The 25328-nt window shown below is 33.6% G+C and overlaps 1 long non-coding RNA gene and 1 pseudogene across 2 annotated transcripts in view; both read right to left on the minus strand.

Moving 5' to 3' along the window:
* LOC112658563 (uncharacterized) overlaps nt 1-25328 on the minus strand; it is a 59596-nt gene that overhangs the window by 25360 nt on the left and 8908 nt on the right. The window contains exons 3-5 of one of the 2 annotated variants that reach the window (XR_004804047.2): nt 1964-2190; nt 1102-1165; nt 18-72 (exon numbers count right to left, since the gene is read on the minus strand). This is a non-coding gene — a long non-coding RNA (uncharacterized LOC112658563). The remainder of the gene's footprint in view (nt 1-17; nt 73-1101; nt 1166-1963; nt 2191-25328) is intronic. The other variant, XR_003135793.3, reaches the window with a different exon arrangement.
* Nucleotides 13037-16126, minus strand: LOC112658685 (protein FAM32A-like; annotated as a pseudogene).

Below are 25328 nucleotides of genomic sequence, written 5' to 3' on the forward strand. Positions count from 1 at the left end.
ACACGAAGGAAACTTACTAAGTTAAAGAAGCCAGTCTGAAAAGGTTACTTATGATTCCAGCTATATGACATTCTGGAAAAGGCAAAATTATGGAGATAGCATCATTTTCAGAGGTTATGTCAGAGTAATTCTCAGGGGTTATGAGGGAGAGAGAAATGGATAGGTATAGCACAGAGGGTTTTCAGGGCAGTTAAACAACTCTGTATGATACTACAGTGTTGATACATGTCATTATACATTTGTCAAAACCCATGGAATGCACAACACCAAGAGTGAACCTAATATATACTATGGACTTTAGGTGATAATAAGGTGTCAGTGTATTCATCAGTTGTAACAAGTGTACCACTGTGGTTGAGGGTGTCAGTTGTGGAGGAGCTTCTGCATGTATGGGGGCAGAGGGCTCAAGGGAGCTCTCTGTACTTCCTCTGTATTTTTTTAGGACTCTAAAACTTATCTAAAAATAATGTCTGTTATTTAAAAAAAAGGTTTAAGTAACAATGACATTTATTCTCTATAGACCAGTACTTAAGAATTGGAGATGGTATCAAATCAACTGCAGCAGAATTGAAAATAATGAATTTAGTACATGTATACACAACTACTACTTGTATAAGATGTGAAAAAAATTATTAATCTTCTTATTCTAATTAATTTAAAGACTTTGTTATTCATGGGCCATTGCCAACTTTAAAATTGCTCTCTGGAGGTGCATTGTCTTAAACTTATTTGATCCCAAAAGTTTTTAAATTATGATATTGGCAGAACTCAAACAGGAACTCATTAATCTACAAGTGTTTTTTACACCTTAAACATTGAAAATATCACTATTGTGTGCTAAAAGATGGTGCAAATGGGCAGATGGGCAACTTCAGTCTTCCAGCACCAGGTATTGGCAAATGCTGCTGCAGCTGCTTTAGCATACTGATCAAATGACATATATCATATGCTCCTTTTTTTCACTTCCTAATATTCTTGGAAATTTTTCTTAGATCCTAACATAATAATAAAAACATATGCATATCTTAAACTTTTTCTTACATTAAAAAGGTACATCTAGAAGGAAAGGAATTGTTAGTATTTTTTTAACAGAACACTTACTGACATCTTGAGAAATACATTCTGGAACAGGATTTGGAAAATTCTGCACTAGGAGATGAAATCCCTTCAGAATAAAAGAGGAATGTTCTGTTAGAGGACCCCAGGTAAACAAACAGTATTTTCTTTCATCATGTCAAACACTGACAAGAATCTTAACAGCGAATTTGCTGAGCTATAGTGTCATTTTTTTCTCTTAAGAGACACTTTATTCCTTCAAAAGCTTGTAGTCTCTTGATATACATATGTATGCTGAGTATGTTAGGTCTGGCAGAAATGATTAAAAACCTTGAAAACCAGATAAACTCTTCAAGAAATGATAAATATGAAATTCACAAGAAGTATTCCATTTGTGGTTTAGTTTGATATATGGAGTTCTCAGGATCTCTAACGTGATCTATCAGTGATTTCCTTTCTCCCTCTATTCAACCATCCTGGAGAGAATATTTTCCACATAAAGAAATGAGATAAGACCTACTTCATACCTCTACTTTCAGCAGGTATCATATGTATTGTATGTAGGATTAATTTGATTAAATTTTTCAATTAATAACAGCAAAAAGCACAAAACATTCTTGTAATTGTAGTGTTAGATAACAGAGTCCAAGTGGAACAAAAAGAGTATTGTGACCACAGATCATTCATGGAGACAGAATGTCATTGAGTGATGCACATTCACCACAATCTAGACTTTGTATATCCATGTCTTCTAGTGCATTGATTTTCTTTTAGTGGATGTTCAGTTACTGCGAGAAGGACTAAAAAGCAGTTTTTCCATTGTGTATTTCAACGTTCATTACACCTTATGGTTTTGCTATATAAACATGGTGCTAATGATACAATAAAAAATTTGTGTAAAAATTACCTGTGTACAGGGGTGCCTGGGTAGCTCAGTTGGTTAAGCACTCTGACTTCAGCTCAGGTCATGATTTCAGGGTCCTGGTATCAAACCCCATGTCTTCCATGTCCAGCTCCGCCAGGAGCCTGCTTTTCCCTCTCCCTTGCCCCTCTCCCACTTGTGCACTCTTTCTCTCTCTCAAATGAGTAAATAAAATCTTTTTAAAAAATTACCTGTGGGGAAAAAAAAATTACCTGTGGACAAAGAAAAAAAGGTTGTAAATTTGCATACAAAAGAAAATAATCTAATAGAGGTTATTTTTTAAAGTAGAACACTAACTGAAATTTCCTTGATTTTTACTTTCCATTGCAGACATTAGTTTAGTTCAGTTTCTTCCTGTGGTTTAATCATATATTATTGGATATCTAAAAATATCATAACTTTACAATCCTGCAACAAATACCAGTGTACCAAAGAAAAGCACAAGATAGAGAATAAGAGCATAACTGTGACAAAAAATTCTACAGCACCACAGTCAGTGGAAATATAAAGAAGTAATAAAGTGAAAGCAGAAACAACATACTGTGGAAACAGATATTTTCTGTGCTATCTATTGTATGAATCATCCTCTTTTTTTGAAATATAAAAACTACACATATTGTATTAAAAAACTACACATTTCTAAAATTAAAACAAGGGATGCCTAGGTGGCTTACAGGTTGAGTCTCTGCCCTTGGCTCAGGGCATGATCCTGGAGTTCTGGGATCGAGTCCCTCATTGGGCTCCCTACCTGGGGAGCCTGCTTCTCCCTCTGCCCATGTCTCTGTGTCTTTCATGAATAAATAAATAAAATATTAAAAAAAAAACAAAATTAAAACAAATGAATGTGTTTAATCTGAGAATGAAAAGGTAGTGGCTGTGATAGCTTACATTTCAGAAAGTATCAGATAATTCCAATTCTTGGAGAGGCTCAACATGGTATTATCTCTTTATATTTTGAATATTGTAAATTCTTCCTCTCAATGGAGAGGACAATGTATGGCAACTTGAAGTTTCTGCTGCGTAACTTATCTTGAGAAGGCTGTATCCAGTTAGTTACTACATCTCATTTTTCAAGCAATTTTCTTTTTTTTTTTTTTTTTTTTTTTTTTTTTTTTTTTTTTTTTTTTAATTTATTTTTTTATTGGTGTTCAATTTACTAACATACAGAATAACACCCAGTGCCCGTCACCCATTCACTCCCACCCCCCGCCCTCCTCCCCTTCTACTACCCCTAGTTCGTTTCCCAGAGTTAGCAGTCTTTATGTTCTGTCTCCCTTTCTGATATTTCCCACACATTTCTTCTCCCTTCCCTTATTTTCCCTTTCACTATTATTTATATTCCCCAAATGAATGAGAACATATAATGTTTGTCCTTCTCTGACTGACTTACTTCACTCAGCATAATACCCTCCAGTTCCATCCACGTTGAAGCAAATGGTGGGTATTTGTCATTTCTAATAGCTGAGTAATATTCCATTGTATACATAAACCACATCTTCTTTCTGACCCTGAGGAGCAATTAAGAAAGACCTCTTCCTGGCTGCTTTGCTAAATGTTCTTAGTGCCATCTGCTGCATGCTTCCGGCTACTGTAAGGGAAACTACTCCAGTTAATAGGAGTTTATGAATCTTAGGATGAGCTGGCATCATATTTATCAATTTGCAATCCATGAGTGAGAAGAAAACACACTAGAGTAATATTCTTATATAGAAAACTTTTGAAACTACCTTAGAAATAGTTAACAATAATAATTTGCTTTGTGATTCTTACATTGAATATTTATTTAATGCACCCTATTTCCCCTATTTGAAAGTCTATGTGTAATAATTTCATCTGTTACCTATCAATAGCATCAAATTCAACTCTTCTAAAGTGAGGATATTAATATATTTCAGCTTGCTCCCTAGTAAAGAAATGAATCTATTATATTTGCAAGCAGCAAAAGCAATTTGCTGGCACTAATAACGTTTATTGGATATATTCTTTTTTTTATTATTAAGGGCTTATTTTCGAGCTAAAAATAGAGATATAGAAAGACATTTTAAAAAATGATCCCATTATTCTGAAGAGCACTTCAAAGATACATGTTGATAGCTATTACTATCTAAGTGTAGAGAAAAATTTGCCTGTGATTATGTTATTTTGCAGAATCGATAAATATCCAAATATGCAACTCTATGACATTTGGAAACATAGTCTGTAACTATTCTGAAGACTGGTACATATCATATAACTATATCCTGTTAATATTTTTATTTCCTGACTTACATTTTTTTCTAAAACAAAATTCATTAATATGTCAGACCTGGTGTATGTTAGAGTGGCTACCAGTGAAGACCAAGCTCTTGAGTCTATTCTGGTTCTGATTTGTCCCTTTGTCCTAATTCTGAGGGTCTTGAATGTCCTTAAGGTTCAAGGAAGTATGCTGCCTGAAGTGACTCCATTATTTATTATTATTTCACACTTGCTGTAACAAGCATCCTCATCTAGCAGATAATTAATTCAAGAATCCTATCCCCTATAATGTTTTAAGATGTTAGCCTCCTAAAAAAATACACAAGCCACTTTCTCAATATTAGAAATGAAGCAGAATCTGTAGTAATGCAAGAGGTGTTTAATTACGTATAAAACAAATCACAGTTGCAAAATGATGACGAATTTAGAAGTATTAGAATGAAAGACTGCATGGACAAATATGATCAGAGGCCCTGCAAGCTAATAACAAATATATTACAAAAATACTAAGATTGTCAGGACTCTTGAAAGAAAGTGTCAGTTATTATTTCTAAAAGCCAATTAACTGGAATTGATCAAAAGCTTTCTTAATCACAATGAAAATAATTTTAGATTTTCTTCTGTAATCACTAAAATAAATGTTATTTTGTGTACAAAGAGGCAGAAGTTTATAGTGTCTAATGTAAGCTTAAATGTACTCCTTAGGAATTTTTGTCACATACGCTCTGAGGTGATTAGAAAAAGAGTACTTGTTTGCCCTGAATGCCTAGAATATCTGTTTTATTTCTAAGACACCCTATTTGGGGTTAGTTAATAAAACTATGAAATAACTACTGTATCTATCTGTAACTATCTGTCCTTAGTCTCCTTTTTCATGTTCTATCTAGTACCCAAGTTTTTATGCTTTCTTGATCCCCCTTCTCCTAGATTCAAGTAATCTGATAAAACCCGTTTTCTGCACACTATAATGACATGGGAGATTATACATCCATAAGAAACAACCCTGTGAGCAGAATAATGCCTTCAAAACACCCGCATGTCCGAGCAAACCTTACCATAGCTATATCATGGGCCAGTTGTGCTTACCTGTTATGGTTGGAAAGTGTGTACTGCACCCTATTTATTCAAATCTTTTCACTTGACATTCCATCATTTCTCAAGAGAAAGTAGTAGTGAAACTGGCATTTGAGCCTATGTTCATTTTTTTTTTCAGAGAACTACACCAACATATATCAAAAGGGCCATATAAAAAGCAAGATTATACACAGGACATCTCATGGATTTTTGCCAGTAATCTAGCCTATGCTGTTCAGAGACTTGGCCAAGAATGAAAATCCAACACTTAGTCTTATTTTTCCTCCTGTAGTTTGATTTAGTTCTTTAAAGATATACCTTACCTCAATCACCTGCCCCTATCCTGGCATATTTAACATTTAGTCTAACTCATAGAATCTATTATCCAAAAACATTTTTTGTCATCTCTCTCTAGGCCCAGTTCTCATACTAAGTTCAGTCTTTCTTGCCTGCTCCTTCCCCATTTGACTTCCCTTTTGGAGTGACCACATTCTCCACTACACCAACTCCTTTCTTTCCTGCCTCTTGGGAGGGGGATTTCTCAAAATATTCCAGAGAAAACGGAAAAAAATAAAAATAAAAAAATAAAAAAAGGTCTGGAAATGAATTTAGCAAAACAAATGGGGCGAATATAAGGAAATTTGCAGGAATAGGTTGGAATAATAAAACAGAAAAAAATTGGGGATTTACTGTGATGGAAGAATGGCATAGGCCTTTTCTAGTTAATAGTGGCTCAACAAAACAAAAAGCCTCTTGAAAACCAACACTTGTGTACAGAATCAGTTTGCTTCTGAGACAGCATTTTTTAGGGTTTTATCAAGCACAAAATGTTTAATATCTTTCAGGAGAAATGTGAAAAGTCACTCCTAAGGCCCTCTCAGAGTCATGCTTTGTTTAAAGCCTAAACATTAAACTTCAGTTCTATCCCTCATCTATACACTCAGCTCTCCCCTGGGGATTTTTAGGAATGAGGCTAGCCCTCAGGAGACAAGTGGGTAATCTCAAATTTCTCTGTGAGTCTGCAGTGGGGTAAACATTCTCTGCCCACCGAAAGACGTTTAAATAGTCATGTGCCTTGGGTGAGACCGCCTGCATATTTTTAAAATCTATTTATTATAGTGAATATTAGTTTAGTATGCTATAACTGCTTTGATTTTCTTTACCATTCATTTTTCTGATTGTAATAGTCACTTTCTGTTTTACTGAATAAATTGGACCAGATTAATTTTCATGGTATAAGAAGTGGTATAGTGTAGGAAAATATTCTTTTTGATTTGTTACCTGATAACATAGTTGACCCTTCAGCAATGCTGGGATTAGGGGCAATCAAAAATCCAACTATAACATGACTGCCCCAAAACTGAACTACTAATATAGCCTGTTGTTGACCAGAAGCCTTACCAAGCTTGTATATGTAAGCAGTATATTAAAACATATATTTGTTATATGAATTACATACTGTAAGATAAAGTAAGATAAAGAAAATAAAACATTATCAAGAAAATCATAAGAGAAATGCATTTATGGTACTTCACTATAAAAAATCCACATAGAAGTGGACCTGCGCAGTTCAGACCTATATCGTTCAAGGGTCAACTATACAAAACAATATAACTATCGAAGGCTTAGTATTAAAAAGGAGCCTGTAATCAGCTTTTTAAAATTACTAATTGATAATGCCTAAAAATTATGAGGAATGCTTTCAGATGAACGTGGCTATGAAAGTCAGCATTCCGCCCCTTCTCCTATCTGGGAAACATAGAAAAGCAACAAAAACCTAAAATCTATATTTTTAGTAAAACTGGGAGACAGATATTTTCCTGACTCAAAATCCATTAAGCCTACAAAAGAAAAAATCTTTTTATTTTTTACATTATCACCAGCAGTGTATGGGAGTTCTACTTCATCCACTTTTTCACTAACACATGGTATGGTCAGTCTTTTTAATGTTAGCCATTTTGATTAGGTACATGGTTGTGTTTTGTTGTGACCTTAATTTGTATTTACCTAATGATCAGTGATCAGTAAACACCTTTGCATGCTTATTGGCTGTCAAAATATCTTTAGTGAAGTATCTGTCAAAAGATTCTACTGATATTAAAATTGAGTTGTTTCTTATTATTGTGTTTTGAGAATTCAAATGTTGCCTGTCTGGTGGTAAGCAATGGGGGTGGGGGGCGGGTAGTAATGTTATCTCATAATGATTTTAACTGGCATTTCCTTGATTATAAATGAAGTCAAGCCCTTTTACAAAGGTTTATTGGTCTTTTGGGCTCCTTTTTGGGGGAAATGCCTATTTACCTATTTTGTCTACTCTTTTCTATTGGATTTTCCTGCTTTTTATTGATTTATATGAGCTCATTGTATACTTATGGATATGAGTCCTTTATCTGTTAGCAAATATCTTCTCTCACTCTGGCTTATCTTTTAATCATTATTTATAGTACCTTTTGATGAACAAAATTTATAATTTGAATGTAGTCATATTTACTGATCTTTTCCTTTATGATTTATGCTTTTTGTGTCTTATCTGAGAAATATTTCCCTTCCCAATATTATGAATATATTATGCAAATTTATCTCCAAAAGCTTTATCATTGTGCCTATTCCATTTTGGTGCCTCATCCACATGTGAAGTGTAAGATAGAGATCCACATTAATTTTTTTCACATATATACTTAACTATTACTGTACTGTTTAAAGGCATACTTTTCTACTGCTCTCCACTGCTTAATCCAATGTCTGTACATGTATGACTCTACTTGTAGGGTCTCTCTTCTGCCCCACTGAACGGTCTTATTTATTCCACACTGTCTTAATATTACTAGGTCTTAATATCTGGTTGAGATATCTGATAACTTGTCATATTTCACACACTAACATATTTACCACTCTGTTTGCTGTTTATTCCCTTATGCATCTTAAATCTTTTTATGCATCTTAAATCTTTCATCTGAAGTCATTTTTATTCTTATTAAACCTATCCTTTAGAATTTATTTTTAATACAGTTTTTTTTAATACAGTTTTATAGATGTTGAACACTCTCATTTTTTTTCAAACTGAAGATATCTTTATTTTACCTTAATTTTAGAGGATAAATCCACTAGCTGTCTATCTTTAAACACTGATATTATTCTACTGACTCCTAGCATCTTTGCTGTTATGGGGCAAGCTGTCCGGCTGCTGTACCTTTTGAGGTAATTTACCATTTCTTTCTCCTGTTGTGTTTCAAATTTTCTCTTTGCCTTAGGTATCCTACATTTTCATTATTATGTGTCAAGATCTGGGCTTTTTTTAATTCAAATTTTGTTGAAATAATTGTAGATTCACGTGAAATTGTAAGAAAAAAATGCAGAAATCTCATATATACTTTTTCTAGTTCTGCCCGATGTTAAAATTTTGTGAAGCTGTAATATGTATCAGAACCAGGAGATTGACTCTTAGACAATTCTCAGATCTTATTCAGATCTCTCCAGTTTTACTTGTACTTATTTGTGTGTGTGTTCAGTTTTGTACGATTTTATATCATATGCTGGTTTGTGTGTCCCTTACCCCAATTGAGATAAAGTACTTCCAATACCACAAGGATCCTTCATGTTGACTTTTTATAACCACGTTCATCTTGCTCTGCAGCCCCTTGGGTCTAGATGAACAAACTCTAGCAAAATCAATTCCTACCTGTGTTATTTTAGGTCTTTTCAATCTAACCTCTGTGTCTCTTAGCACATCACTTGCATTTGCCATCTTTTTGTCTCTTCATGCTGGATTGTGGAAAATTTATTCTAACGTATTCTCTAGCTCATTAATTTTCTTTTCAGCTATTTCTAGTAAATCATTAAATCTTTCCACTGAGTTCTTAATTTTAGTTATAGTTTTAGGATAAGAAGATTGATTTTTTTAAAATCGGTATCATTTTAAAAATAATTTTCTGTATCTTAAGCAGTTATTTTTAAATTTTTTTGGCTTTTAAATATAATTTGTCTTGTAATACATGTCTTTGAATTTAAATATTTGAATGCTTTATGATCTCTTTCTACCATCTAGTTTTTTCTGCTGGTTCTAATTTATTGTATTTTCTTTTCTGATCATTGTATTTGAAAAAATTAATTGCAAGAATAATTTGAGGCCTCAGAAGACAATTTTCATTTCTTTTGCTGGAGTTGGAGGACACTATAAAAGTATCATCAGCTGAGGCTATAGGCTTAAGGGCCTCTTTGCTTCTGGCTCACCCTTTCTCTCAGGGTATAGCGCTTTTTCAGACTCTGCAGTGGGTAGGAAATGATTTTTGAAGTCTGTCCTTTTGCCCCAGAAGGTTGCCAAAACCACAGCTCAGTTCCACAGCTATTTCTTTGAATAGACAAATACCCTCTAGGCAAAAAGAGCTTTTAGTGTTGGGCTTGATCTGAATTTCCCATTTATCCTAGATTTTGGCCAGGTAACTCTTCACTATATTTTATTATCTCATATATGCTTTTGGAAATTTTTGAAAACTTTTTTAGTTATCAAAAAACTAAACTTTTTCTGGCTTTTTTAGTTATTTCAGGATGCTAAAGACCAACTAAATATCATTCTACACTTTTTGAAAGTTTGAATCAAATAAATTTAGTATCAATTTAAAAATTACACACACAGGGGGATCCCTGGGTGGCTCAACGGTTTAGCGCCTGCCTTCGGCCCTGGGCGTGATCCTGGAGACCAGGGATCAAGTCCCGCATCGGGCTCCTTGCAGGGAGCCTTGCAGGGAGCCTGCTTCTCCCTCTGCCTCTGTCTCTGCCTCTCTCTCCTCTTTCTCTTTCATGAATAAATAAATAAAATCTTAAAAAAAAATTACACATACACACACATCACACACTCGCACACACACACACAAAACACATGTTATGGAAGGATTCCAAAGATGCACTTGTGGGAGTAGAAAAATTTGGGAGAATTTTATCACAGCTATCCATGCCATAATACTTCGTAAAATCAACCATACAACCATGGGGTCTGTGTTTTGTTATTTACTTTTGAGGTTTTAAAAAAAAATGTACAGATTGCCAAAACTCCTTGGCACAAATACAACTAAAACACAGAATGAAGTGTGGGGGTGAAGGAGAGCAGACTTATTTTCCATATTAATCACATAAATTCGTTTACTACTGAAAATTTTTAAGGCAGCTGAATTTAAAATAATGTATCAGTTGGGATTTAGTTTGTTTTGTTTTCATCTTTTAGTTTTAAAAACTACATTAGCTAGAAAGAAAGATGATAATTGACTGTTACATTCAGTTTGTCTTCAGTAGCCGAAGAAGTTCTGGGAAAGTCACTAAACCAGTCTATCGGCTACTGAAGTTCTGGGAAAGTCACTAAACCAGTCTATGAAGATAAGAGAGTAAGAGGGGAATCCTGCACAAGAAAGTTCATGGCTCAATCTACAATTGATTGAGGGCACATCTTGTAACACAACAGCAACTACAGAAAAGGAATAACTAAGTGCTTCCACACGTGGCTTCTTGGTCAGTAATCATGCCTTAAGCAAAGAGTTACAGATTATAAACTCTTTCAAGTGGGGAACTATTCAGATAACACTAATGAGGAAAGATATAAAGACCCACATATAATTGAGGGAAAAAACTTTCAAGAGTATATACTTGGAATAGATGTTCCTATTTAAAATCCTGTAAAATAAAGCAGCAATAGTTGGTACTTCATAGTGTTGACTAAAACAGTTAAGATATTTTCACATAAAAGAACTATAATTTAAAGTAAGACAAAAGATCATGTGGAATGTCTGTAGATATATCCTACTTAGCATTGTCTTTAAGTACACCCTACTTAACCTTAAAGTACCCTCAGACAACAAATTCACTCAAAGATCATGTTGTCCTGTATCTCAAGATATTTCATCCCTCTACCTAGAGCAATCTTAAGAAGGTCAAGAATAGTAAAGATTTGTGAGCTATCATTATCCTGCTCTTCATCTGTTTTTCCTACCAAAAGTGAACTATTAGAAGTTTCTCAGGTTGGGGCACCTGGGTGGCACCCATTGGTTAAGCATCTGACTCTTGGTTTGGGCTCAGGTCGTGATCTCTGGGTTCTAGGAGCAGGCCCTGCAAGGGCTCCGTGGTCTAAGGCATATCTGCCTCAGATTCTCTGTCCCTCTCCCTTGCCCCTCCTGCTTGTGTTCTCTCTCTCTTTCAAATAAATAAATAACTCTCTAAAAAAAAAGTTTCTCGGGTGACACATTATGAATATGTGTTTTCCCCACAGCACTTATTGAAAATAGGTTTTAAAGATTATATTCATTAAAAATTGTGTAGACACATAAAAAAGGCACAAATAAAATATGTATAAAATACAAAAATAGCAGTGCAACACTTCAACAAACACACACTTACCTACACCCTGGTTTCAGAAACCCATAATTACTATCATTTTATATATCTCCTAAATGTATTCCCCAATCTCCGATTTCCCAGCCTTCTCCCTCTCTATCCCCTTCTCTATCAATCTGTATCATTCCTTTGTTTTTAAAAATTGTTACCAAGTATATTTATATATGCAATCAATATATTGTTCTTTTCTGTGTAGTTTAGTACTTTATATAAATGGAATTATCAAGTGTCTCCTTGAATTTGCCTTTTTTGCTCCTGAGATCCATCCATGTTGTATGTGGTAATAATTCACTTATTTTCCAATTGTTTACTCTTCTCTTTATGAATATTCCATGATTTATTTTCCAGCCTGCTAGTGGGTTGTTTCCAGTTTTTTGCTATTAACAAACAATGCTTCTAATAATATTCTTATACATATTTCCTGGTGTCCTTGTGCATGAGGTTTCAGGAAGGTAGACAAGGGTGGAATTTGTAGGTTGTAGGGTTGGTATATCTTCAATTCAATTGGGAAATGTCAAATATTTTTGAAAAGTACTCTAATTTGCACTTCCACCAAAAGTATATACTGGTCTGTGACTTCATACATTAGGCAAAGATACCATGTTCTCATATTTAAATTTGTTTCCCAATGTAGTCGGTATGAATTAACTTCTCATAATGGTCTTAACCATTCCTCTGATATTTAATGAGATTGAACATCCTACATATTTTCTGACTTTCTGTTTTTCTCAAGTGAAATGACTCTATGCTATTTTTTTTCCTTTTAGCCCATTTTATTGGATTGTCTTTTTCCTGTTGATTTCTGTGATTTGTTTATATATCCTAAATTCTAGTTGTTTGTTAGTGATATACATTGCAAATATCTTCCAAATTGGTTTGTCTTTTTTTTTTAACTTGTGGATATTCTGAACAGAAGTTTTCTATTTCAATGCCCCATTAGTAAATTCTTTGGGTCTTATTTTAGGAAGCTATCTCTATGCTGTGGGCATAAAGACATTCTCCATCATTACATCATTTGGAAATTATTTTTATGTTTGTGTTTAGGCCCAATTTCATTTTTCCCCATAATTATCCCAATGCCTTTTATTTAGAATTCCCTTTATCACCATTAATATGAAATGCTAATGCATCATCAGTCAATGATTTATATGTTGCAATTCTGTTTCTGGGCTCTCTTCTTGAATCTCTTGATTATAGTTTTACAATTATTCTTTACAATTTATTTCAGCAAGGTAAGTTTATTCTTTTCAGAAGTGCCTTGGCTGTTTTTGGACTCTTTGCTCTTCAGTACAAATTTTAAAATAAGTTGGTTTATTAAGTTCCATAACAGAATAAAAAGCACACAAACAAAAAACAAGTTCCATCAGAATTTTTATTAGAATTGTATTGAATATAGAGATCAACTAAAGGGAAAGTTAATGCTTTTTAAATTATATTTTCCCACCCATAAGAGTGGCATTTATCTCCATTCATTTAGGTCTTATTGCCATTTGTTTAAGTTTTATAATTTTCCACATGAATGTCTTGCATACTTTTTGTTAATTTTTTTTAAGTTTTTATTTGAATTCCAGTTAACATACAGTGCACTATCCGTTTCAAGTGCACAATATAGCGATTCTACACTTCCATACAACACCCTGTCTTGCAAATTTTGATAATTTATTCTTAGGTCTTAATTTTTAAAATTTCATATAAGGATTTCTGTTCAATTCCATTTTCTAACTCTTTTTGCTAATGTATAGAAATACGATTGAAGGTTTTCATTGATTGTGTCTAGCAGCCTTACTAAATTTTCCAAGTGATTCTTTAAAGGTTTTTTCATTTAAAAAATTGTGCCATCTGTAAAAAATAAGAAACTCATTTTTCCTTTTTAAACGTCATACCTTTTCTTCCCTTGCTGCGTAAGTAAAATGCAACTACGGTGATAGCAGGAACCCTTGTCTCTATCTTATCTTGAAAGGAATGTTTTCAAAATTTTATTATTAGGTATGCTCTCAGGCTTTTGACAATACTTTAATTTAAGAAAATGTTTTGCTTTCACTTCTTAGTTTGATAAGCATTTTAACACAAAGAGAAATTTAATTTTATCAAATCCTTTATCTGTATCCATTCAGATGATAGTATATTTCTCCTTAATTTTTAAATATGGTATATTATTGCAATTCATTTTCTGTTAAGTCACCTTATATTCCTGAATAAACATAAATTTGTCAGATGTTAACATTTTAACATCTTTGTTCACAAGTTAGGTTGGCCCATAATTTCCTTATACTGTCCTTTTAGATTTTGAAATCAAGGTAAAGAGAGCTGCATAAAATGAACTGGGATTATTTCCTTTATTTCTATACTTAAGAATAGTTTGTGTAGGATTGGAATTAATTAATCTATTAGATGTTTGCTGGAAAATAGGAGTAAGGTAGGGGATCCCTCGATGGCTCAGCGGATTAGCACTGCCTTCGGCCCAGGGCGTAATCCTGGAGTCCCAGGATCAACTCCTGCATCGGGTTCCTTGGATGGAGCCTGCTTGTGTCTCTGCCTCTCTCTCTTCTCTGTGTCTCTCATGAATAAATAAATAAAATATTTTTTAAAAAAGAAAATAAAAATAAATAAATAAAAGAAAAGAAAAGAAAAAAAGAAAATAGGAATAAGGTATTGAGCCTTTCGGGGAACATAATGAGAAAGATTTTAAACTACTGGTTACATTTCTTAATAGTGAAAATTTTATTATTTTCCCCATTTCTCCTTTAGTTAGATTTGTATTTTTCTAAGAATTAGATCATTTTATCCAATATTTTTAATTTGCTGGCATAATATTTGAACATTATCTTTTTATCGTTTAAACTATACCTAATGCTGGGGCACCTGGGTGGCTCAGGCTATTAAGCATCCTACTCTTGGATTTAACTCAGGTCATAATCTCATGGGTTTTGAGATTGAACCCTGCATTGAATCACGCTCAGCACAGAATCTGCTTGAGATTCTCTACCTCTCTCTCTCATTCTTTAAAATAAATAAAGAAAATCTTTAAACAATAAACTACACATACTGTCTAGTTTTGCCCACCTTTCATTGCTCATATTATTTTTTCTTTTTTTCTTGCTTTTACCAGAATTTGTTGGGTTTGCTATTCATTTCAAATGATACATTTTTAACCTTGTTGATTATCTCTCCTGTATGTCTGCTTTCTTTCCATTGCTTCTCTATTATTTCCTGCCCTCTGCTCTGGGGGAGTGAATTTAGATTTTTGTTTGTCTAATTTCTTAAACTCATTCACTTTGAGACGTTTTATTTTCTAACATATTGACGTAAAGCTCTCTCTATTTTTTTTTAAGAACCATATTACCTTTGTCACCTCAGTTTGATATGGAGCATTTTCATTGTCATTCAGTTCTCAGCACTTTCTAATTTTATTATGATTTCTTCTTTGACCTATGTGTCCTTTTAGCAATGTTTATTTCCAGAAGCATGAGTTTTGTCTTATCTTTGTATTAATTATTTCTAACTTAATTTCATTGTGGTCAGAACACGTTATGTGTGACACTAGTTATTCTAAGTTTGGTAAGCCTTGCTTTATGACAACAATATGTGGTTAATTTTGTAAAAGTTCTAAGTACCTTTGAACAGAATGAGCATTTTGCAACCAATCATTGAGTTAGGCTTGTTACTTGTGTTATTCAGATCTATGCTATCACAGATTTGATTCTCATGATCTCTTTGTCATGAGACAAATATGTTAAAATGTTTAAACTCTGATGTGTGTTTTCATCCATTTCATTTCATACATCTGTCTACAGACTATATTATTAAATAGATGTATACAAATTAAAATTCTTAAATATGCTTGTAAATGGAAACTTTTCTCTACTTTGTAATTATCCTTTTTATCTCTCTCTCCTTTTTTTTTTTTTTTTTGTTTTGTTTTTGTTTTTGTTTTTTGAGTAAAAGAAGAGTCTTACTTTAATCAAGTTCCAGCAAGAGGGCACACTGCTTTGGAAAGCATCTGTCTCAGCAGAAAACGCAAGGGTGTGTGTAAAAGAATGTTTCTAGAAAATACCAAAGGCACCAAACAGAACATTAACTTTGCCTTCCAATTCCCCTCGATGCCACTGCATACCCTGGGTGGGGAGGCTACTTCTCCCGCTGACTTTGGGAATGTCACAGTGCTCCGTAAGGGTGTCCAAGTGTCTGTTGAAGTCCTCCACTCTCTGCTTGTGGATGCTTTCTTTAGGATCCTTTCCATTTGCTGCTTCTCCTGCATCTTGTCGAAGGCTGCCTGGGCCGGGGTTCGCTTGTTCAGGCCGCACCGCTTCTCCTCCTCCTTCTTTTTTGCTCGTTCCCATCGCTTCCAGGAGTTTTGCCTTGTCCTTGTCCTTCTTTTTCTTCTTCCACTTGGTCACACCGAGCTCTCCAACACCTTTTAGTTTCAGGGGCCCCTTCTGGAATCTGCTCGTAGGCCGCCATAATGCCGCTTGCTTTTTATCTCTATTATTTATCTTAATGTTGTTGTCCTGAAATATATTTTGTTTGATGTTTACATAATTATCACATTTTTCTCTTAATTGCCACTTTCCAATGTATCTTTGTTCCAAACTTCCATTTTCAAGCTGTATCCTGAGGTGTTTTTAGATGAGACTTTTATTTTTTAATAAATACTAAAAATCCTTCTTATAAATGGATCTTTCTTTGTATTTTTAATCTTTTATATCCCTGCAAATAAAATTTTGCAAACAATAATAAAAAGTTGAAATCAGTTGCCTCAGACAACACTAAAACACTAAAATTCATGTGACAAAGCAAAGATTTCTGCATTATATAGCATATTTCAAGCCCAACTTACGAAATTATTTAGTGCTTAATGGATGTTTTTGGGTATATTGTGTGTAGTATGTATTTATTCTGTGCAGTATTGAGTGCAACTTGTCTTGTATGTTTGATATCAAATATGTACTGTTATATAACTAAAGAAATCATTTGTTAAATGGCATAGAAACTATCTAAATTGGATCTAGTTGTTAGAGCCCCTAAGTACCTGGCAGAGGCAAACATAGTAACTAAACTCTCAGAAAAATAGCATTAGCAAGAGGTAAGACATTGTCAGGGAAACAGCTGAGACACTTCTGCAAGAACTGTAAAATCTCTTTCCTGAACACGCACAGAACTTAACATTGTTGCTGGTCCATCATGTGGATATATCATAACTGATTTTCATTTCAGACAATAATTTTTTATAAAACATATGCAAGCCATTATTGCAAATATCTAAATATTGAGAGCTCAGAAGTGAAGGATATCTCTATGTGGAATAATTTCTACTATCCTGTCTCTGTGTGCTTTCTATTTGTCCCACCTTATCTGTTTCTTGTTTGTTTACCTTTTTAAAATATTGATTGGATGCTTTTTCCTCACTCATTTTCTTTATAGATTTGAAAGTTAAATATTCTATATCTTTTCTTTCACTGGTTACCTTAACGTTTCCAGATGCCTGCTTATCAAAATATTAAATTACAATTTCACTCCTTTTAAACAATGATCTTATTAAATCTTTAAATCTGATCATGAATTGCCTGACTTATATGTAATTTTTATTGGAAGTCAATGTTCTACCATGTTTTAAATCAACAAAAGAAGCATTGTTTCGTGCATTCAAAGTTGTTTTTATTTACCTACATATTTACCACTTTCTTTTTTCTTTAATCCCTTTTGCATCCTCCATGTGGAACTGGTTTCCTTTTGCCTGGAGTACATCTGATGAATGTTTTTAGAAGAGTATCTTTTGATATAAACTCTCTCACTTTTCCTCATCTGATAATATTGTTTTTATTTTTTCATTCTTCAAAGTTATTTTTGATAAGTATATAATATCTAGATTGGTAGGTATATTCTCTCACCCCACTGAAATATCCTGCTATTTTCTGGCTTCCATTGTTGTTCCTGAGAAGTCAATTGTCTGCCTTCCTTTCCTTCTGGTAGCGTTTAAGATTTTTTCTGGTAGTTTGTGGCATTCTGTACTTTAAGGGAAGTAATGTAGGGGGTAATTTATTTTATATTTATTCTACCTTGGATTCATGAATCTGTAATTGATATTTTTCATCAGATCAGAGAATTTCTCCTTCTTTTCTCTTCAAATATTGCCTCTACCTCATTTTTTCTTCTCTATCCCTAGAACTCCAATTATTTGAATTGTATTATATTTTTTTCAGTCTGTTCTTCTTGTCTCTTTTCTATTTTCTCTTCCTCTCACTGTGCTGCATTCTGGATAAATTCTTCAGATCCATCATCTAGTTCACTATCTTCTCATGAAGTATCTATCCATTAAACATAATCACTGTTTTTATTTCAATATTTTTTCATTTCTGAAAGTTCTATTTTATTTTTTAAGTCCACTTGTTTAATTTCTTTGCACTTTATATTTTAACCTTTTCTTTTTTTAAGATTTATTGATTTATTAAAGAAGAGAGAGAGAGCACTAGCAGGAGGGGCAGAGAGAAAGAGAATCTCAAACAGACTCCACTCTGAGCACAGAGCCTGACTCAGGGTTCAATCTCATGGCCCTGAGATCACAACCTGAGCTGAAACCAATAGTTGGACACTCAACAACTGCACCACCCGGGTGCCCCTTAACCTGTTCTTTTTTTAAGGTATTTTTTAAAAGCTAAATTGCCATTTATTATGTTTGATAAATCCAATATCTAAAAGTTTTGCTAGTTGTTTCACTTGTTTTTTGATTTTGGTTTTTTTTTTTTTTTTTTTTTTTTTTTTTTTTTTTTTTTACTCTATGGTGCTCATTCATATTGTACTGTTTCCTCCTGTATTTGTGATTTTGGCAGTAAGCTCCCATTCTTTGGAATGTCATCTGCAGTATTCATTGAAACCTCACTTGATAGTGGATAGCATTTTTTTAAATATTTTATTTATTTATTCATGAGAGACACACACACAGAGAGAGAGAGAGAGAAAGAGAGAGAGAGAGAGAGGCAGAGACACAGGCAGAGAGAGAAGCAGGCTCCATGCAGGGAGCCTGATGTGGGACTAGATCCCGGGACTCCAGGATTACACCCCGTGCTGAAGGCAGGCGCTAAACCATTGAGCCACCCAGGGATCCCCGTGGATAGCATTTTTATATTTGTTTCTTGTAAGTTCCTGAAGAAACTAACAACCGAGGACATCTTTAAATGAAAGTAATAGCCTTTTAAAATTACCCAGATATGACTTAGTTTGCAAATGCTTCTGAACTCATTTGGCAAAATCATTGGGAAAGCTTCCTTTATAAACCCATTGCCAAGTTTTTTTTTAATAAATTTATTTTTTATTGGTGTTCAATTTACCAACATACAGAATAACACCCGGCGCTCATCCCGTCAAGTGCCCCCCTCAGTGCCCGTCACCCATTCACCCCCACCCCCCGCCCTCCTCCCCTTCCACCACCCCTAGTTCGTTTCCCAGAGTTAGGAGTCTTTATGTTCTGTTTCCCTTTCTGATATTTCCCACACATTTCTTCTCCCTTCCCTTATATTCCTTTTAAAGACAGGTAATTTTTATTTTTGTCTTCTTCCTGTTAGTCTTTTAATTGGAGATTTAGTCCATTGAGATTCTATGCTGGAAGAATCATCTATTAAATCTCCTACCTTGAGTAGTTTTGCCTCCTGCCATTGTCTATCCTCAACACCAACACTCTATGAAAATTGAATCTCAAGTTTGCTTGAATTTGGCAATTATTTTTAGGGTGATAGCTCCACTTACCTGTCAGAATTCTCATTTTCATTAGTTTTTGGCTTGTAAGGGATGCTGGACCCACAATGACAGAAACAGAATACCAATACTGTGTTCCTTTATTACTTCAGGTTGTTTGTGGTGTGTGTGTGTGTGTATGAAAAATATCTACTTTCTACTGAAATTGAAAAGTCAATTACTATCTGAATTACATATAATGCCTATGACTGAGGATAACATTAAAATTTTTGTGTTTCTTTAACTAACATTTTTGAACACCTACATTGTTGATTTGTGTTGTTTCAGTTTAACTTGCATTTGAATCCATGGGAACCCCTCGAGAATTTGTTCTACCTAGAGTCCGTGACCCCTGACAGCACCATGCAGTGAGTTTTCCTTTTCCCGGAAATGAGATGAAATAAAATTCAGTTTCTTGTAACCTCTCTCAGAAGGCAAAGAACATATGATGTTATCAAACAAACCCCCTGTTAAGTCTTTCTTTCTTTTTGTTTTTGTGTTTATTTTTGAAATTACACTTGCTTGCAGTTTATGTTTCTATGAAATAATGGATACAAACAAGCATTTCAGTGTCCCAAATGAAGTAAGAAATTTGGAGTTCTTGTATAAACTTATTTGGAATTAGATAAAGCTTGAATGAATCTACATTGTTATTTAAAGGATCTATATTCTAATACAGTCAAGAGAAAATGTCACAAAGAGCCCTGTATCAACTGGGGATTCATTTATTCTCTCTTTTACTACCTCTTTCATGTGGGTCCTGTGGTAGAAGCAGGAAAATATGTTAATTTTTAGGTATAAATAAATTCTAATGCTGCTTTAACCTTTTAGAATATTGCTGAAATTGCCAAACTTACTTGTTGACATTCCTTGGTATTACATACATTTAAAGATTTTACTTTAAAATGGGAAAATAGGGATCCCTGGGTGGCACAAAGGTTTAGCGCCTGCCTTTGGGCCAGGGCGCGATCCTGGAGATCCGGGATCGAATCCCACGTCGGGCTCTCAGTGCATGAAGCCTGCTTCTCCCTCTGCCTGTGTCTCTGCCTCTCTCTCTCTCTCTGTGACTATCATAAATAAATAAAAATTAAAAAAAATAGATCTTTAAAAAAAATAAAAAAAATAAAATGGGAAAATATTTTTCTTAGGAATAACTAGCATCATTTCTCCAGGCATATACAAAAACCTAAAATTCTAAATATAGAAGCAAATGGTATATATACCAGTGTATATTACCAAAAAATAGCAAAACACCCCAGCTCAATATCTTCAAAGACTGGCTTTAAAAGTATGTCAAAAGCAGGTTTTCTCAACCTTGGGATTTGGGGTAGGTTAACTCTGTTGGAACTATCTGTGCATTGTAGGATAGTTAACAGCATCTCTGGTTAGGCAGTGATCCAGAATATCAGTTTTGCCAATTCAATGGCTTTATGGTGACCATAGGTCTTCCTGTCTCGATAAATGTCATCAGGGTATTCATAACTTCAGCTTGAGAAACAGCATGGGCTATTCCAGGGAGATCAAGGAAGTTTCTGCTTCTCCAAATATTCCCATATGTCCAGTACATTCCAGAGAATCCTTGTAAAATTCATTCCTTTAAGAATACAGTCCAAGAATCCACATTCTGGGATCCATAAACTTCAGATTTTATAAATTGTTTCAGAGTTTCTATGAACCCTAGAGGTTTTATGCAAATTATAGATATGCTTTTCAGACTTATTCTAAGGCTTTAACAAATTCTGAAACTTCTGTCATCCAGACAAACTTCAGAATGATAAATTCATAGGTATTCTAGGATGATGAATTCAACACCTATCATCAAACATCTAAAATATCACATATATTTTAGAGTCAAAGAATTAAAAACCCATTAGCACTTGAATATTGCTGTTAGAAGTACAATAGTATCTAGCAATATATATGTTAAGGTTTCTTTAATTTAATTATATCTATAACCTTTAATAAAGTATTATTAAATAACAAATGAATGCATAGCCTGGTATAGTATCAGATATGGTTGCTTTCAATTGTTCCACAAATAGTTCCCCTGAAAGCTATCATCTACAAAATTTCTTGAAGTGTTATTTCTGGGTTTTCTTAAGGTCTACCTATTAAAACCATATATATTTTTTTACAAGTTCCTATTTCTTTTTAAAAATTTTTTTAAAAATTGACCTTGGATAATAGAACAAATATATGTATATATTTTTAAACCGGGAAGATGGCTTTGTTTTTTTTTCTTTTCTCTCCTTTTTTTAACCTTTTGACTCCTTTCATCCATTTCTCCTACTCCCAACCCCTGTGCTTCTGGAAGCCACCAATCTGTTCTCTGCAGCTATAAATTTGTTTTCTTCTTTTAGATTCCACATGTAAGAGCGATCATGTGGTTCTTGTCTTTCTCTAACATATTTCAATTAGCATAACGCTTATCAAGTTTATCCATGTTGTCACACGTGACAAAATTTATTTTTTATGGCTGAATCACTGACCTCTACCTCTGAAACTAATAATACATTACATGTCAATTAATCAAATTTAAATTTAAACATTTTTTTAAAAGATTGTTTTGGCTGTTCAGGATTTTCTATGGTTCCATACAAATTTTAGGATTATTTATTCTATTTCTTTGAAAAGTGGCATTGGAATTTTGATGGGGACTCCAAAGGACCTATAGATTGTTTAGGGTAGTATGGGCATTTTAATATTGATTCTTTAATCCATGAATGTAGAATATTTTTCCACTTATTTGTGTCTTCTTCAATTTCTTTCATTAATATCTGTTTTCAATATACAGGTCTTTTACCTCCTTGGTTAAATTTATTTTTAGCTATTTTATTATTTGTAATTGTAAATGGGATTGTAAATAATAATTGTTTATTATTCTTTCTTATAATTTATTGGTATATAGAAGCAACATATTTTTGTGTATTGATTCTGTATCCTGCAACTTAACTGAATTTGTTTATTGATCAGTTCTAACAGTTTTTGATGGAGTATTTAGGGTTTTCTAAGATCATGACATCTGCAAATAGCGTTTTACTTATCCCCTTTTCAATTTGGATGCTTATTTGTTTTTCTTTCCAAATTAATACTATGTCGAATAAAAACGGTTAGAATAGACATCCTTGTCTTGTTCCTGATCTTATAAGAAAGGCTTTCAGCTTTTCACAATTGAGTATGATGTAAGCTGTGGGCTTGTCAGATATGGCCTTTATTATGTTGAGTAACATTTCCTCTGTACCCACTTTTTTTGAGAGTTTTTTATTTTAAATGGATATTGAATTTTGTCAAATGAGTTTTCTGCTTCTATTTAGTCCTTTTGTCCTTCGTTTTGTTAATGTGGTTTTTCACATTGATTGATTTGCAGATGTTGAGCCATCCTTGCATCTGTGGATCAAACACCACTTGATCTTGGTATTTGATATTTTTAACGTATTGTTGAATTTGACTTGTTAATATTTTGTTGAGAATCTTTTTTTCATCTATGTTCATCAGGGATATTGGCCTGTAATTTTCTTGTGTCATCTTTGTGTAGTTTTGGTATCAGAGTAATGCTGGCCTTATAAAATGAAGAGTTCCCTTCTTTTATATTTTTTGGAAGAGTTTGAGAAGGATTGGTATTAATTCTTTGAAATTTTACTAGAATTCACCAGTGAAGAAATCCTGTCCTGGACATTTGTGTATCAGGGAAGTTTTTGATTACTGATTTATTCTCCCTTTTAGATCACTTGATCAGTCTGTTCAGATTTTCTAGTTTATCATGATTCAGGCTTAATAGATTGTATGTTTCTAGGAATTTATTCATTTTTTCTAGGTTGTTCAGTTTGTTGGCATGTAATTATTCATAGTAGTCTATTATGATCCTTTGTATTTCTGTGGTGTTCATTGTAACATCTCCTCTTTCATTTCTCATTTTATTTATTTGAGTCTTCTTTCTTTTTTTCCTGGTGAATCTAGCTTAAAAGCTTGTCAACTTTATCTTTTCAAAGAACCAGCTTTTAGTTTCACTGATCTTCTCTGTTGTCTTTTTAGTCTCTATTTCATTTATTTCTGCCTTGCTCTTTGTTATTTCCTTTCTTCTAGTAACTTGGGCTTTGTTCTTTTTCTAGATCCTTGAGGAGTGAAGTTAGGTTGTTTATTTGAGACTTTTCTTGTTTTCGAAGTAGGTTTTTATCATTATGAACTTCCCTCTTATAACCGCTTTTGCTGCATCCCACAAATTTTGGTGTGTTATAGTTCCATTTTAATTTTTCTCAAGATATTTTTGTATTTCTTTTATTTCTTCTTTGATTGTTTATTCAGTAGCATGTTGTTTAATCTCCATATATTTGTGAATTTTCCAGTTTTCTTCACATTATTAATCTCTAGTTTGATACCATTGTGGTTGGAAAAGATGCTTGATATGATTTCAATTCTCTTAAATTTATTAAGACTTGTTTTGTGGCCTAACATATGATATATCCTAGAAAATGTTGCATGTGAACTTGAGAAGAATATTTGTTCTGTTGCTTTTTTTTTTTAAAGATTTTATTTATTTATTCATGAGAGACACAGAGAGAGAGAGAAGCAGAGACACAGGCAGAAGAAGCAGGCTCCGTGCAGGGACCCCGATGTGGGACTCGATCCCGGGACTCCAGGAGCACGCCCTAGGCTGAAGGCAGGAACTAAACCACTGAGGCCCTTAGGGATCCCTATTCTGTTGCTTTTGAATGGAATGTTCTGTATATATTTTTAAGTCCATCTGCTGTTTAAGGCCAATGTTTTCTTATTGATTTTCTGCCTGGATAATCTATCCATTGATATAAATGAGGTATTATTGTATTGCTGTATATTTCTCCCTTTAGTTCTGTTAATGTTTTCTTATATATTTAAGTATTCTTATGTTGGGTGCATAAATATTTATAAAATTATGTCCTCTTGTTGGAATGACCCTTTTATCATTTTGTAATACCCATCTTTGTCCCTCTTTGCTGCTTTTGTTTTAAAGTCTATTTTGTCTGATATAATTATAGCTACTCCAACTTTCTTTGGTTTCCTTTTGCATGGAATGTCTTTTTCCATCCTTTCACTTTCAGTCTATATGTGCCCTCACATCTAAAGTAAGTCTGTTGTAGACAGCATTCAGCTATTCTGTGTCTGAATTGGAGAATTTAGTCCATTTACACTTAAATATACTTACTGCCATTTTGTTCATTGTTTACTCGCTGTTTTTGTAATTCCTCCCCATTCTTTTTTTTAAGATTTTATTTATTTGTTTATTTATTTATTTATGAGAGACACACAGAGAGAGAGGCAGAGACATAGGTAGAGGGAGAAGCAGGCTCCATGCAGGGAACCCAATGTGGGATTCGATCCTGGCACTCCGGAATGATGCCCTGAGCCGAAGGCAGACGCTCAACTGCTGAGTCAACCAGGCATCCCAGTAATTCCTCTCTATTCTTTTTTTTATTATATATTATGCTCTTTCCTTCTGGTTTGATGACTTTATTTAGTGGTGTACTTATATTCTTTTCTGCTTATCTTTAGTGGTTTTACTATAAGTTTTTTCTTTGTGGTTACCATAAGGTCTACATATAAAATCTTATATTCATAATAACCTAATTTATGTTGATAACCACTTAAGTTTGATCTCATTCTAAAGCTCAACATTTTTACTTTCCACCTCTTAAATTTTATGTTTTTGATATCGTATTTTACATCTCTATCCTGTGTGTGTGGATGCCTTAACTACTTATTGTAATCATAGTTACTTCTAAGACTTTTGTCTTTTAATCTTCATAGTAGCTGTATAATTGATTAATCCAGTACCTTTACTACATATTTATCTTTCCACTGAGATTTATTATTTCATATGTTTTCTTGTTACTAATTAGCACCCTTTCTTTTCAGCTTAAAGGAGTCCCTTTAACATTTCTTGTAAGGCTGATGGTGATGA

This window comes from Canis lupus, chromosome 12, assembly GCF_003254725.2.
Source record: "Canis lupus dingo isolate Sandy chromosome 12, ASM325472v2, whole genome shotgun sequence".
NCBI lineage: Eukaryota > Metazoa > Chordata > Mammalia > Carnivora > Canidae > Canis > Canis lupus.